The sequence below is a fragment of the Psammomys obesus genome, unplaced genomic scaffold (genome assembly GCF_907164565.1).
Source record: "Psammomys obesus unplaced genomic scaffold, mPsaObe1.curated_primary_1811, whole genome shotgun sequence".
Lineage (NCBI taxonomy): Eukaryota > Metazoa > Chordata > Mammalia > Rodentia > Muridae > Psammomys > Psammomys obesus.
In genome coordinates this window covers 9810880-9822991 of record NW_026585698.1, presented here as the reverse complement: position 1 = coordinate 9822991, position 12112 = coordinate 9810880, and the positions used below count along the sequence as shown (strand labels likewise).

The 12112-nt window shown below is 41.4% G+C and overlaps 1 long non-coding RNA gene across 2 annotated transcripts in view; it reads right to left on the bottom strand.

Moving 5' to 3' along the window:
* Positions 1–5008: 5008 nt before the first annotated feature.
* The window catches only part of LOC129670424 (uncharacterized), an 83351-nt gene continuing 76247 nt past the window's right edge, over positions 5009–12112 (bottom strand). For both annotated transcript variants that reach the window (XR_008719206.1, XR_008719207.1), the window contains exon 4: positions 5009–5092. This is a non-coding gene — a long non-coding RNA (uncharacterized LOC129670424). The remainder of the gene's footprint in view (positions 5093–12112) is intronic.

The following is a 12112-nucleotide window of genomic DNA, read 5'->3' as shown; positions in this document are numbered from 1 at the left end:
TATGGGTGCAGTTATACTCTGATAACAGATTCTAATCCATGGTACCTGCGAATGCGACCTCTCTGGAAAGAGGTCCTTTGCAAGTGTAATCAGGCTAAGATGGTGTCACAACAGTAGGCTCTAATCCAGTATGACTTATCTTTATAAAAGAAAAATGCCACACAGGGTTGAAGATAAGCAGATGTGGGAGTTTATAGCCTCCAGGCAAGAAATGCCAAGGATTGATGGCTACACTAGAATTGGGGACAAGGTAAGGAATGAGTCTGCCTGGAGGGAATGCGGTCCTGCTGACACTATTTTCAGGCTTCTAACCTCCAGAACTGTGACAGAATAACTTTTCTGCTTGAAGCCACCCAGGCTAGAAACTTTGCCCCAACAAATCTAGGAAACTAATATTTCTATTGTGGTGCTCATCGCTGTGTGGGAGCAGCATGGTGCCTTCTCTTGTCTTTGTTCCTCCTTGAAAAGTGGTATTGAGAGTTAGATGTGTTTGACACACAGTACACGGGTCAGACCTTAGGAAACAGTAGCTATTCAATAATTGCTGGGTGAATCATTAAACCCCATCTTATAAGAATGAATTTGAGAGGTATTTGGTGATTAACAGTTGCCTTCCTTTCCACCACCCTAAACAGGTTCAAATCCCCACAGGGCCAAGAGTTACTCTCAGTGTTTGTGTTCTTTTTTGTTGCAAAACTGCTATAGGTCTCCAGCAACATTCTCCTGCTTTCCAGACATTTAGCACTAAGGTTGTGTACTGGATTCTGGTAAGCAGGCTATGGGTAAAAGTTAGTATTAGCCAAACATATCCTTCAAACTCTTCTTGAGAACTCTCTCCATGTGGGACAATCTTAGAGACCACAAAATAGGTTGGATAGGATGGACTCCATGTAAGCAGGAAACAAATGGTTGCTATATTAATGCTGTTGGTGGAGGTGAGATCTTTATGACCAACGGAGAGCCTGGCCTATGCTTAGTAACATATAAAGCACAATGCAGATGTGCAGGAGATGCTGAACAGTGACTATTGGCTGCCTAAGACAGTCATCATAGCAAACAGAGATGTCAGAGTCTCTTGACTAAATGAAGGCTGTTTGAGACATACAGACATGCTGTGTGTCCTCTTGGTAGTTTGAAAATGTGTCTAGAGCTTAAATGTTTTGACTGAGAAGAAGCTGCCCACCTAGGACAGCGGCTTTGCTAAGGCTGCCTCACCATGACATAGAGCACTGGTTTACCTGCCTGTTCTTTAAAAGGAGTTAGTTCTGTGAGATCAAGGCAAACTAAGTGTCCTTGCTTCGCCGTGTTCTCTGACCAGCAGGAGAAAGGTGTGTGATAGTTCTATTATCAAGCATGTTACTGTAAGAAATATCTGTTATGTTGCAGTTATGTTGCAGCTTTTGCCAGAAAGTTAACAAGGATTGTAACTATCTGGAAGTAAAATAAGTGACTGGTAAGCTAAAAGTCAGAGCAAAAATGAAAAAACATTGAATGCTCGTCATCTAGTAATACACTAGAAAATTCGCCATGCAAACAGAATAGGCATTTTAGCACACCCCGCCCCCCTGCCAAGAATGGCTTCTGCAAAACCTAGGAAAAAGTCCCAGAGCTTAACAAGTGACTTGGCGCCTGGTCTGCCAGTGTACCAGTTATTCCCCGGATGAGCAAGGAAATTGCTGACCCAGAGGAGAAGGCATCAGCGTTCACTTCTGAGCGACTGGCACAGGGGCCAGTGTGAGAGTGTGAGTATGTACTCACTCTAGTGAGAAGTAGGGTGGTTTTGCACATGCCTGCAGCTCTTGTTTGCAGTTCATTTCCTTTTTCTGATGTGTAGATTCCCGTTCTCTGCCCTTTTCTCTGTCTTTAACACCTCTAATACCTCCTCACCAAAGACGCGATACAAAACAAAAGCATGTGGCTTACAAAGCCCCAAGAATCTGCCTGTTTCACAGATGTCAGTAAGGGGCACTGTTCATAAAAGCTAAGGATAGTTTCCTTCCATTGGCACTCACATTCCATTTCTACCTGTTGCTGAACCAGACAAGCCCTGTTTTCTGCCAACCCTCTTGACTTTCTTTCCTACTCTGTTAGACCTGACTCTGACGTATTTTCTTCTCATCCACCTTTGTTCATTGGCTTCTTCCGTATACCTCAGTGTTCTTGTATACACCCAGATCAATACTATTTTTTTTCTTATGGTCAACTTCCTAGCTATATTATCCAGGCATTTAAATTAAGGAAACTGAAAGGGTGGTTCAATGCTAAAATGTGTGTTCAGCAGCAGAAATAAAATGAGAGAACTGTGGACTGGGACCTTGCTGATTTTATAGCCTCCAGCCTCAGGCATACCCTCGCACTTCTGGATGAGTTCTTAGAACCATGGTCTCCAGACTATCCACCTTAGTGGTTGGTTTCTCATTTGTGTAGACAGAGGTCCTGAAATGTCACTGTGCAAGGAAACTCCTTGGGCACTGTGATGGAAGTAGAGATTCTGAGGTGCTGGATTTTGGGGGCAGTTAATAGGTCTAAGCCTACGGTTCAGGGATTGGCCCTGTAAAAAGCTTCACAGGAGAGTGCCGTGCAGATGTTCCCCTGAGTGCATTGCAGGATTTTTAAGTTGCAAAGACATAGGTCCTCCCATTTTTTCCAGTCAGCTACAACAATTTCCTTGTTTGTGTTTGTAATCCCAAATCTGTCCTGGCAAAAGTTTCACTCAGTGAACTGGATGTTAATAACACTAGAGGCGGCACTTGTTTTAAAGGACACATTCTTCCAGCCATACCCTGGATGCCCACTAATAGAAGATGCAGTAAGAGGACCTAGACTTTTGCAAATATTCTAAACACAGCTTCATTTAGAATCATGATTGTGGAGGCCAGCACCTAAAGCAGCCATGTTTATTTAATGTCACATGATAGGATCAATTTCCTTATGGGCCTGGCCCCAGAAGTAAATTGAAGTTAAATATTACAACCAAAGCATTCAGTGAGAAAACAGTTCCGTTTTATTAACGTTTGACTCACATTAAAAGAACAAGTCAGTAAGTAACAGTTTAAAATCTGTTAATGTTTTAACCTTCACAGTAGCCAGGAAGGCAAACCAAGGACTGTATTTCAGAATGGAGGATCGCTAAGTGAGGTCAGTTCTTGTGCTTGCAGTGTGCTGCCATAGTTTTGAGCCATTGCTGGATTAAAATGAAAATGACTGAGTTAGGAGCTTAATGGAACCGAAAAGGAATAATGGTGCCAGAACTCCAATATTTCAGAACAGGTTGTTCTCTAAAAATCAAATCAGAACACTTCAAATGCAACCTTAATACTTAAACTCACCTCCAGTCATGGACAAGAGTCCCCTGCAGTCTGAGCCTCATACTCTCAGAACTACAAAGAGAAGCTAAACAGTCAACATTCAACGATACATAACAAACATGGCCATGATGTATATGTATACAAAGGCCTGGCTAAAACTAAGGCTAAAACTTTAGTGTTATGTTGTGATTATCAGTTCAACTGAGCAGACTCAGCGCTTTTGATCTGAGGTAGTACGAGGCAGACAGAATAATGTATGGAGGGATCTAATCACCTACTCACTGTGTTACCATCTTTGGAACACTTTAGGATCTTGTGCCAAGTGTAATGTATGTGGGAATTTTGTATTGGATTTTGTAACTTATGGCAAGACCCTTACTTACTATAACTACAATTTCAAAAAAAAAAAAAAAAAAAAAAAGAAGTAAAGACCTTCTTCTATAAGGTTTATGGGGAAATCAAGGCCTGTACTGCTCCTTTCAGAACTGTGGAGAACAGGGTTAGACTCTCTGTTCCAGGAACTCAGGACCCTTGGTATAAAGCAGCTGGGCAGATGAATAATGAAAATCATGAAAACAAGTGAAATACTCCATCCCCTGGATTCTTCTGAGTGTTGCATTTGAACAGAAACTGCTATGGAGATCTCTCTAGAGTTCCATGTCACATACGCTGTTTCCTACTGAAGCCCTACACTGACTTGCTTCTACCCCACTAGGGTTTAATTCTTAAAGCTTATCCTCATTTCCTCATTGCTGGAAATCTTGCCATGACCTTGTTCTGAACAACATGACCCCAGCTGCACTGAGTAAGAATCACACTTTATAAAGGGCGCCAGGTCATCCATGTGTGTTAAAGTTTAAAAAGCACTGCTCTAAAGCAAAACTTTTAGTTCTCCTTCACTTATTGGTGACCACAGGAAGCCATACAAAGCACAGTAAACAGAATGTTGCTAATTCAGTAAACAGTGGGAGCCATGGAAGTTTTTAAGCAGGGAAAGGAAAAAAACTACATGCTTAAGATCTGTTAATTTTTGAAAACTAAGGATACTGTTATCACACCAAAGAATCCACACTACTTTGGGTTTTCAGATATTTAATAAAAGCTGATATTAGATAGTGAGATTTGAAGGCCAGGCATGGTGGCTTACATCTTTAATCTCTATGCTCAGTACGATAATTACAAGTTCTAGGTCAGCCAGGGTTACAAAATAAGACCTTACCTCAAAAAACAAGAAACCTCAAACAAACACACACACACACACACACAAAAAAAAAAAAAAAAAAAAAAAACAGGAAAGAGGAGCTGTTGCTATTTGACTGGAAAGTGATGTTAATTATTGATATTATATGATGCTTCAGTAAAAGCTCACTGGCTTAGATTCTTTTAAAAATATTTATTTTGTGCATGTATGTTTATGTACTATGTGTGTGCAGGAGCCTACAGAAATCATAAGAGGGTATGGGATTCCCTAGACCTGGAATTACCAGTGGTTAGGTGGTTATGAGCTTCCACATGAGTATTGGGAACTGAACTAGGATCCTCTGCAAAAGCAGCAAGTGCTCTTAACTGCTGAGACACTTCTCTAGCTCCTGGCTTCAATTCTTATAAATGAGAACAGAATACATCTAGCCAAGTTTTGTGTTTCAGCTAGGCTGACATACACATCTACCTTTTTGCCAGACGACATACCATAATAGCTTCTTAATCACTTTCAACTGCAGCTGAAGAGGTCATAACAACTGTCTTTTTTTCTGGAGGCTTGTGGCTCAGCCATATGTGTCACCCTGTTGAGCAAAACAGAAAAATGGAGCTGTGGAAACTGTACAGAAACAGATTGTGGTTCAGACCCCCAGGTTCAAAGTCTCTAACTACAATAATATCTGACTCTGGAAGCCAATAGGTCTAGGCCCCCAATATAGACCATTAGGCCTTCTTTCAGCAAGCTGACCATTCTGTACAGAAAGCCAAAGTGAAAGTACCCAGTAACCAGCACCAATGATCGGCAAAGGCAGGAGTAACACAATCTCAAGACTGAGAAGCAACAGGTGTAGATAAAGTGTATGACTTGGGCCAAACAACAGAACAAGTAGCACTGATAAACATTAAGATACGGAGCCTCCCTGTGTGATAAGAACAGTTGATATAGTCTGTATTTTTCCTGTGATTCCTCTACATGCCTGCAAAGCAAACGTCATTGTTTGACATTCACAGATGAGCACACTAAACCCGATGATGACCTATTTCCACAAATTACGAGCAGACTTAAAGTAGAAAGAGGATACTGCTTCGGATCTGACCACCTCCAAGCCATGCCTGTCCACTCTTCTGCATGGCCTCCTTGTAAAAAAAGGCTTTCCTATCTTTTCATATCTGCTAAGGTACATGCTGTCAAAGATGATGCCCCCTAAAGTGGCATTTCCTGGGTGTGCGCAGGAACTACACATTCTAAGAGACAGTCTGTGAAAAAGAGATTCCATGGCTAAGAAGTTGGGAGGCAGGGAAGGCTTAGTGGGCCCCAGCACATATTTAGAATGCATATTTAGAAGAACTTACAACTTATGTGAACTTGAGACATTTGTTATTCTATCTATACCATATATTCTATCTATAGTATATATTACAGATATATTTATTCTATGTATCTACAAAGAACACTATAAGGAGCCTCACCTTAGACTTCCTTGATATGTCAATATGTAAAATGATGCTAAATAGCAAAACAAACTCTAAGCATTATGGGAATACCAGTGTGCATTACCCTGACAACCGGACAAGGAACTAGTATATGCAAGAGAAGGGCTTTCAGGTAAATTAGCTACTCTAACCCATGTACTATATCCATATCCACTTGGACTGTTGATTTCAGATTCTGATTTTTTTTTCTCACTACTTAACATAGGACCTTCTGTCAGGCAAGTGGCCCACCAGTAAGCTACATTCTCTGCTCATTATTTTAATTTTGAGACAAAGTCTCACTAAGTTGCTCAGTTTATCCTCGGTCTCCCAGCTTTCCTTCTTCAGCCTCTGGACCATCTGGCAACAGCACTGTGCCTGGCTCCGTTTAGACCTTTGAGTCTTAGCCTGCCCTCATCAGCAGGAAGTGTCTCTTGTGTTTGTACTGTTTCGGCTTTCATTTCCAAATCTTTAATACTTTAGTTTCTCGACCAATTTTTTTTATTTCATCTAGAAATTTTCCTAAACCTCAAATCTTCAAAACTAAACCTACTTGTGCCAAATTTTGTTCCAACTCTCCCCCATTTCTCTGTTGTTTATAAGATAAAGCTTAACCTTTAACTGATCCATGCAAACTTTACAGACTAGTTCAGGAGATGCCTAGAGCAAGTGGGTGGGTGATGCCCTCCAAGAAGGTTGGGTGATGCCCTCCAAAGTTCCTTTTTGATTTCTTACATGGAGTTCCCTCTACCTAGAATGGTATTTTTTTCTCTCCCTTGCTTCGCAGATCCCTCTATCCTTCATGCCAGTTTAATTACACCACTTTATGAAAGTCTTTGTCAGTTTTCTGAGGCAAAGCACTGCTTCCTTTCCTACATTAGTACAATTTTATTTTCTCTAAAAGTTGACAAAATGGTTCTGCAATCAATGGCTTTCTTCTTTCTCATCCTCATTAGACTGTAATCTCTCTGGAAGTAGAAAGGTACATTTTTTAGGCTTTTTTTTTTTTTTTACCAGGTATTCATCAAACATAGGCAAATAAAAAACCCAAATGAGCAAAAACAAGACAAAACAAAAAACCAACACCAACAACAAAATGAGAGCTCTTCCAGGGTACTCTTGACACAAAGATTTAGCTGTAACCCTCATGTGAAGGCACATGAGGGTGTGCCTTCACCCTCGTGCTCCCTCATTCTGAAGTTAAGCTTCATCATGATGCAGGTCTCTTTGATTTTGGCGAGTCTCCAGTTTTACAAATGTTTGCTGAGAAGCATGACTGCCCATCACATTTCTTTTTCCATGTACAGCCTCTTACACCAAGCTTACCGTCCCTTCCATAGTTTGCTTCATGATGATGACTATTTCTTTTGCAGACTGAAACCCCTGACAGGGTAAACAATTCTCAAAATTCAGTCCCCAGACCAGCAGTGCCATCATCATTTAGAAAGGCTGGGTGAGCTGTCCCAACAGCCCTCTCTGGGGCCCTCAGGCTGGGTGAGCTGCTCCCATAGCCCGCTCTGGAGCAGTCAGACCACTCAGTTCAAACCCCACGTCTTCAGCTGCTGCTGGTACCACCTTGTGCTCCTTGCATCATCACTGTCACCTCAATCTTGTGTTCTCCTTCCAGCCATGGCCATAGCAACTCTCCTGACCTTTTCCCTCCCTGCACATATCTCTTGATTTTGGTTGTTATCACCCTATGAAACACACAGGAATCTGTTCAGCATTCTGATGCATGTGTAAACCTGCAGCTGAAGAGTTAGCCAGCTCACAGATACCTTTGACCACTGGGGACAGGGACAGTTATTAAATAGTACCTTACTCTGTCTCTTTTCCTCAGAGACTTGGGAAAACGGCAGGCCTCTGTCCACTCAGTGATCGGGTCACTTACACAGTTTGTACTGGCTTTCTCTGCTTCCCCCTCCTCCCCCGACTTTTTCTCGCTCCCAATCCCTGTTCCTTTGAGTCCCTTCTTACCTTATCCTTGACAGTGGGGAATGAGTGGGAAGGTGGGAGAGGTGTGATGGGGGTACAGGTGACTGGTTTGACAGAAAGGCTGTGTGCACCTGGATGCACTGTGTGCGCAGTTCTCCTGCCACAGTGTTGTGTGGCGGGTCCACTACTCAGGGTCAAGTTTAGGAGTGTCTTCATTTCTCCAACACACCTCTGCTGAATGAGTACGGTGGTCAATCACATCTACCAGATAAGATGTGAAAGTGATAATGAAAGCCAAGAGCTTATAAAAAGTTTCCGGTCTCAACAAAAAATTAAGTTTTCTCTAACTCTACAAATTTTTCATGTCTTTTTCATCTCCATCTGATACCATTTTATTTCTTAAGCTAAGTGTAAAATGTCTGGTCTCCAGAAGTTGTCTTTCTTCTTTGTGAAAAGGTATCAGCTTTAAAAACAAACCCCAGTTCTTGTCATTTGATCCTCAGAAGAGCTAATGTCTGGATGGAAAGATCATGATTCCTAAATTATGTGGAATTAAGATCCTGGCTAGATGCCGCAGCTGAGGGAATTTTTGAAAGCAATGTCTCTCTGTTTATCCAGGGACCTGGGCTAGTCCTGCCTAATATCAAACTGGTCACGAGCAGAAAGCATGTAAAGGCCAAGCACAAAGTAGGTGGCCAGTAAATCCAGTCCTTTCTTCCACTCAGACTTGAGCAGCCACCACGACCCTAGTTCAAGACTTTACACTTCACCTTGTCTCTTTCTTGACTTTTACAATGGCTTCTTGGGTTCATTACTTGGTGTTAAGTTTGCAGTTGTTAATGCACGGTGGGTATTCCCATAGACCTTTCCAGAAGCATTGCTGAACTTCTCACCTGTGATAGCTCTTCCCAACCTGCACATGTAGACATTTTATAGACACTACCTAAGCTTCTGTTGTCCAGGATTCTCCACTCTGTCTAACGCATAACACCTGCCCTCTGTGCTACTCTCAGACACCTTCAGTTAAAGCTATTTCCTTCTCTGGATCCTCATCTGCAGTGCTTGCCTCTCCCTCTTAAGCAACACCCTTTTCATTCCCACATTGCTATATTCTTTAACTGCTCTGGCTCAGCATCAAGGAATTTCATATCAACTAGAGAAAGGGACTTTTTTAAATGTGGTGATGCTGGAGCCATTTAGTTTGGTTGCAGGAGTTGACACAGTGTTCAGAAGCATCCACAGAAGAGCTGCACAGGCTGAGGTACAATTAATTTGTGGTCCATACTCTTCTCTATGTCTCAAAAGATGGCTGTATTTGCGCAGTCTGAAGGAAACATAAACCCAGTTTCTGCTTTCTTTAGAGAGGACAAAATTAGATATAATTGCAATTTCTTGGCTTTCTCCCTAGTTGTGTTCAGGTCACTGAACCCAAGTTCTATCCATCTAAAGTACAAATGATTTGTTTATGAAGTGCTACAGCACCTTACTGCAGGCTGGCGCTCCTCCAGATCCACTTTGGTTTGGTGATGGCTCTAATGCATGTCCTAGGGAGATAGCATGGTTGCTAAAATCTTGAGGCCAAATATTTATAATTCACGACCTTTCATAATTTATAATTTTTCCTCTTCCAAAAGTAATTTTAAGTATCATGAAATAAAATTAATTTGTTCCTATATGGAAATTAAAATCAACAGGAGAATGAGTTCAACCATCACCTTGAGAAAAAGCGATAGACCCCAGGCATCCAATGACTTTACCAAGAAAATCATACTTCTCCACTTGGGTTTAGATGACCCTCTGAAACACAACTACTATTTCTGAGACCTTGGCAGACCACAGGGTCAAAGAGGCAAATCTCTCCACGAGGAGCTCTTCTGTGTTTGGGGTGTTAGTAGAAACAACATAAAGAAGCCTGGAGATAAAGCAAGGTGAGTCAGTGACAGTGATTAAGTGTGCAGTTAAGCACAAGATCCCGATAGCAACCCAAAGGACAGAAGGAAATATATAAAATTATATAGAGCTCATATCCTAGTAACAAGGGAAACCCTCATCTTTCAAATAGACTAAGTTTCCTTCTGGTGTTTACGTTAATCATCAGACTAAATGTACTAAAACCAAAAAGTGGGCAGTATCTTCAGTAACGGTCTGCACTGGGTACTTTCCTATGGACATTTATAATATAAATAGACAGTTAAAATACACTATCAAATTGAGGCTTAATGCAGACAGTAAGTAGGGAAAGGTGTCATATACAGGTACATTTTCATGGTACTGTTACCGTTGGTCTTAGCACATGAAGCAGTCATGACAGTAATACCCTGTCACTTTATGAGAACTGGGGAATGAATTGATAAATCTCAAAGGCCTTCCTTATATAAACTGTGAATGGGGCATAAGAAAGCCTCAATGCGCCCACCCTTCAGTGTGCCATCCTCTGTTTGCTATACTGTTCCTAGTAAGCAGAAGCTTGTCATGTTTTGCCATCCAGCATCTGAACCCTCTTCAAGCAGTAGTAGAAGTTAGGACCTGTCTCTCAATAAGAAAGCACTTTGCTGTGGCTGTTATTAACTGCCACTGATGGTAAGATGTGGGAGTTAGTTGCTCCTGAGTCTTCTGTTTCTGCATAGAGAAAACTGAACAGTAACAACTCCTGATTTCAGAGGTACTGACATGAAAGAGCTACCTACAAACTCCAGATTGCTTCTGTGTGTCCCTAGTGGACAGATCATATGGAAACTTGGAGATCGGCTTACCTTTCCTCCTAGGTGCTTAGACACCCATCACTCCTCACAGAATTTCCATATACAGCAGTATAGCAGCTTACTTTGTCTCCTACATGACTGGACAACCATCACTTCTCACATACAACAGTGTGGACTGAGGAAAGAGTAAAATGGGTTTCTCCATAAAAGAGCAAAATAACATGTCGAGGATTATTACTCTAGAGCGGTGGTTCTCAACCTGTAGGTCCCAACCCCAACCTTTCACAGGGGTCACATATCAGGTGTTTACATTCATAAGAGTAGCAAAATTATAGTTATAAAGTAGCAATGAACATAATTTTATGGTTGGGGGTCATCAAAACATGAGGAACTGTATTAAAGAGTCAATGCATTAGGAAGGTTGAGAACCACTGATCTAGAGAAATTGAAGTGCTCTTCTTATATAATTTCCTTTTTCTTAAAATTGGATTGCAGATGGATTCTTAGTTAAAACTTGGGGATCTTATGGCTTAGTATAATGCCCCTATTAGTTATCATTGTGGAGATTGCAGCAATCAAGAGGAAAGTTAGCAATCGCTGATTAGAGCTTAAGCGACTGATTAAGAAAGGGGTGTAACAGAAAACTGAGTTCCTGTTGTATTTTTTAGAATCTATGCTGTAAAGCATAATTTTCTTGTGGGGCATATTCCCATTGCATTCTTCTATAACATTTATTGTATATTATAAAATTAGCACAAAGGCAACTCATAAGCAAGAGGTATAGCAGGCCCACCGGGTGGATGCAATGTGCTGGCTGTTTACTGTGTGACAAAACCTGATGGTTCCTAAGAATGCTCTGCTCTCTACTTTCATCACCTCTTTCCAGCAACATTGGGCTATATATAAGGTCAAGTCCCCAAAACCAAATTTTTAATTCTCTTAAAAGGTAGACACGATATTTTTGTTCACAAGATGTCTCTGAACACAAGTGAGCCTGAGGGAGAATGCCTTAGCAAGCTTTCTAAATGAGAAAACAGACAGACAGACAACAGCCTCCATGACTCAAATAGGGAAATAAAGAATTAAACTGCCCTGAATCCAGATGTGAAGCCCACATGTTGGAGAAAAAGCAGCTGTCTCTTGAATTGACATGTTGTCTTTAATTTTTATTCAGATGTTTGCCAACTCCAAAATCGAGCTGGAAATTTTTACTGCAATCTTCTTTCTCTAACTGCTGTGCAAATGCTAGGAGCAAAGACAGTGATGGGCCTGGGAACAGGCATAATAGTCGACAGCATAAAGGCTCTTAAACAGAGCTGGGAGAACTTCTAATACAGGAAAGCACGGCCATTGATTGTTTTGGACAGTGTTGCCTATGGTTTGATAAAGAGGCAGTTCCTCCGAGTTGATTTGGTAAAACAGTGCTGGGCTCTCTGCACACACTTAACTGAGGCAGGCGATTCTTCTAAGTGTGATTTCTGTGTCTTACAGCTT